The sequence below is a fragment of the Arachis ipaensis genome, chromosome B02, assembly GCF_000816755.2.
Source record: "Arachis ipaensis cultivar K30076 chromosome B02, Araip1.1, whole genome shotgun sequence".
NCBI lineage: Eukaryota > Viridiplantae > Streptophyta > Magnoliopsida > Fabales > Fabaceae > Arachis > Arachis ipaensis.
This window is the reverse complement of record NC_029786.2, coordinates 21,175,245-21,179,276: the sequence shown is the minus strand read 5'-3', so window position 1 is coordinate 21,179,276 and position 4,032 is coordinate 21,175,245. Positions and strand designations below refer to the sequence as shown.

The following is a 4,032-nucleotide window of genomic DNA, read 5'->3' as shown; positions in this document are numbered from 1 at the left end:
CTTGACCTATGTGGCTCTCAAGTAAGATAATATCTCATGTTTCATTTATTTATTTACTATTATTCTTCTGGCAATGCTGATTAAGTCTGTTTGCTATATACGGAAGAAGAAGAGAAGAAGAGAGGAGAGGGGAAGGAAGGAGAGGACGACACCGGCTAGGGCTCTGCCGTGCGGACCATCGTCGTTGCGTGCGCTGACCGTCGCCTCGCATCGCCTTCTCGTGCACTCACTGTCACCGCTCAGCATCATCGTCGCATGTGCTCACTGTCGTCGCTCAGCATCGTCGTCGTCGCTCAGCATCGTCATCGCCGCTCACCTGAGAAGGTATGTATCGATTTTCAGTTTGTTCTGTGAAATTTGGGAGGTTTTGGGTTCCAATTTTAGGGTTTTTAATTAGGGGTTGTAGCTTCTGGATATGACACTGATAGGAATTGGGGGTTTTACTGCATGAATGGTTTTGGCTTCCTGGTAGCCGAGAAGCATGTAGAATCATAACAAGTTGGGGTTGGGGTTGGGGTTGAGTTCCCATTAGATATAAGTTATATAACTCTGCCATGTGAAGTGCTACTTCATAAATCCTAATCATTCTTAAGCTTATTATGCTGCATTTGGTTTAAATTCATACCTAATTTAGATCCCTTCACTATTGAAAGTCTTACATTTATCTTCCTTTTAAATAAATAAAAAAGGTAGATAGATCATGCACTTTGGATTCATTGGTTAACTTTGCCTTGCCCTTCCAGTGAAAAACTTTCCAGGAATTAAGATTGCGGAGGAGTCGGAATAGAAGAATAGCATTCAGGGCTCAACAGGGGTGGTTAACTTGGCTGGAATACCCATAAGTACCAGATGGTCTTCGGAGGTTATTGCCTTGTTCCTATCACTGTCATTATTGGATTGTATTGACTTAAAGATTCATAGAGTTTTGGTTATTAAGAGATAATAGACATCTTTCCAACGCTCATTTTAATTCTGCAGATAAAAACAGAAATCAAGCAGAGCAGGATTAAAGTAACATCAAAAGTAAGCATATGATTCCTGATGGTACAAATTGAAAATGAACCTTTTTATATGTATATTTTTCTTGACAAATATATGTGCATCAAGTTAAGCAAGTTTTACTTACAAGAAATTGCTTATTCTTCATCTGACCTATCCATTTAATAGCTTAAAAATCTGGATTCAGCAGAAGTATGGAAGCAGTGTAGGAGTGCCTTTTCTATATATTAGCACAGGTTATTGTACATTAGGGAGATAATATTATAAGTTTTAGGTTTGTGCATCAATTCTTGAGTTTACTTTACTAAAAGCACTAAACTTTATTATTTATTAATTATAAACAGAGATCATTGAAGGAGGTTCACATTATTATTAAACCAATTATCCCGAGAGACTCGTTAGCTATTAGTCTGTAGATATAAGTTATATAACTCTGCCATGTGAAGTGCTACTTCATAAATCCTAATCATTCTTAAGCTTATTATGCTGCATTTGGTTTAAATTCATACCTAATTTAGATCCATTCACTATTGAAAGTCTTACATTTATCTTCCTTTTAAATAAATAAAAAAGGTAGATAGATCATGCACTTTGGATTCATTGGTTAACTTTGCCTTGCCCTTCCAGTGAAAGACTTTCCAGGAATTAAGATTGCGGAGGAGTCGGAATGGAAGAATAGCATTCAGGGCTCAACAGGGGTGGTTAACTTGGCTGGAATATCCATAAGTACCAGATGGTCTTCGGAGGTTATTGCCTTGTTCCTATCACTGTCATTATTGGATTGTATTGACTTAAAGATTCATAGAGTTTTGGTTATTAAGAGATAATAGACATCTTTCCAACGCTCGTTTTAATTCTGCAGATAAAAACAGAAATCAAGCAGAGCAGGATTAAAGTAACATCAAAAGTAAGCATATGATTCCTGATGGTACAAATTGAAAATGAACCTTTTTATATGTATATTTTTCTTGACAAATATATGTGCATCAAGTTAAGCAAGTTTTACTTACAAGAAATTGCTTATTCTTCCTCTGACCTATCCATTTAATAGCTTAAAAATCTGGATTCAGCAGAAGTATGGAAGCAGTGTAGGAGTGCCTTTTCTATATATTAGCACAGGTTATTGTACATTAGGGAGATAATATTAAAAGTTTTAGGTTTGTGCATCAATTCTTGAGTTTACTTTACTAAAAGCACTAAACTTTATTATTTATTAATTATAAACAGAGATTATTGAAGGAGGTTCACATTATTATTAAACCAATTATCCCGAGAGACTCGTTAGCTATTAGTCTGTTCTGGTGTTATGTAAAAGTTTCTTTTGAAAGCAAAACAGTTCTGCTTCTGCATTATTACTATGAAGTCTGTAGTATTTTTAAATTTAACTAAATGAACTAAATAGTAAATAATGCCTATGCTTGTTATTTGATTTGTAGGAAGGCTGAGAGGGGTTAGTATTTTATGATTGCTGTTAGCTTGCTACATCATTGTCTAGAAACAGATTTGTGTTTTAAGTATATTTTCTCATATATTGTATTTTACTTCAGAAGATATAGTTGTGGTTTGGCAAAAATCACGAGTGGTTAGAAAATTGTAAGTGTTTCGAATTTCGATCATATATAGTTTGCCACATAATTAAAAAGATCCATTCCCGAATAAATAATACTTTGATATAATTAAGTTATTTTTCTTTTTTTTTGTACAGGTTTTCCTGGATTCATTTGGATGACATTGTTAATTTAATATATGAAGCACTGATAAATCCCTCCTATAAAGGTGAACTCTTAACTCTCATATCTCCAAAGCGAAATTTATTGAAATTTTGAAAAACAAAAAATTAGTGGATATAGAACATTGGCTAGCATAGATAGTTTGGATAGTGCAATTCTCGATTCTGACTTGTGTGATTTGATTACCATGTTCATATATATTTTTGCTGACTTGTGTGATTTGATTACCATGTTCATATATATCTTTGCAAGTGTGGCCAGCATTTAGTAAAGAATAAAGAAGGCAGAGGTGAATTAATGATATCAGTCATTGATAGTTTTGAGTTTGATTTTATAATTTTTATAATTGCAAATGTCATTATGAATATTTTTTAATAATTATTTTTCTATATAATTATGCAGGATAATGTTGAGGATGATAATGAAGATTAAGCTGATTATTATTGTGGTTTATTGGCTATAAGATAGAGTAGTGTTGAAAATGGATACATGTATGGTTGACTACTAATGCCTTTTATTAGAAGATGCTTATGTAGGATATGTTTCTCGTAGAGTATTACTAGTAAATTCTAAGTAGCATCATGGTTATTTTGATATGGCTATGCTTACTTTAGTGTGAGATGTATGAATACTCACAATTAACTTCATTCTAGTACTTTTGGATCATTATTATAAATATATTTTGGTTAGATAATTTTTATTATTTAAAAAAATTATTTAATATAATTATGTATTTATTTTTATTTTATAATATTTAACTCATTTAATTAAAATTGCATAATTATTATATATATAATTATATTACTAAATATTATGTTGTATTAATAATTATTAGAATATATATATATATATATATAGAAAATAAAAAAAAACAATAAGAGACCTAAGACTACACTTATATACAGTAGCTATAGAATACAAAAAAAAAAGAGAAACCTAAGGCTACACTTATAAACAGTAGCCATGGTATACAAAGTGGCTACGCTTCAAAGGTGATGCAGTAGCATTGAAAAGCGTAGCCTATTCTAGTAAAAATGGAAGCTGAAAAGCGTAGTCTTTGGTCATAAACAGCATCACTTGAAAAGCGCACCCTATTCCCAAACGCCAAAAGTGTAGCCCTTGGTGCAGAAAAGCGTAGCCTTTGAGAATAGGCAACGGCCGAATAGGAATCACCCCAAAAAGCGTAGCCGTAGCCCAGAAAGCGTAGCCATAGCCTAAGGCATAATTTTTTTTCACTTTTGGCTACACTTTTCAAATGTACCTGAATGGGTGTTTTTCTTGTAGTGAAATACACATATCAAGA

General features: G+C 32.9%; 1 long non-coding RNA gene across 9 annotated transcripts; it reads left to right on the top strand.

The window, feature by feature from the left end:
* LOC107625089 lies at positions 491 to 3,395 on the top strand. Of its 9 annotated transcripts, XR_002357214.1 has the most exons (7): positions 491 to 862; positions 979 to 1,023; positions 2,436 to 2,449; positions 2,547 to 2,592; positions 2,705 to 2,775; positions 2,982 to 3,018; positions 3,132 to 3,395. It is a non-coding gene; the product is annotated as an uncharacterized LOC107625089 (long non-coding RNA). The 9 variants fall into 9 exon arrangements; XR_002357218.1 differs by lacking the exon at positions 979 to 1,023 and adding an exon at positions 1,862 to 1,906 and having other exon boundaries at positions 2,436 to 2,592; XR_001617068.2 differs by lacking the exon at positions 2,436 to 2,449.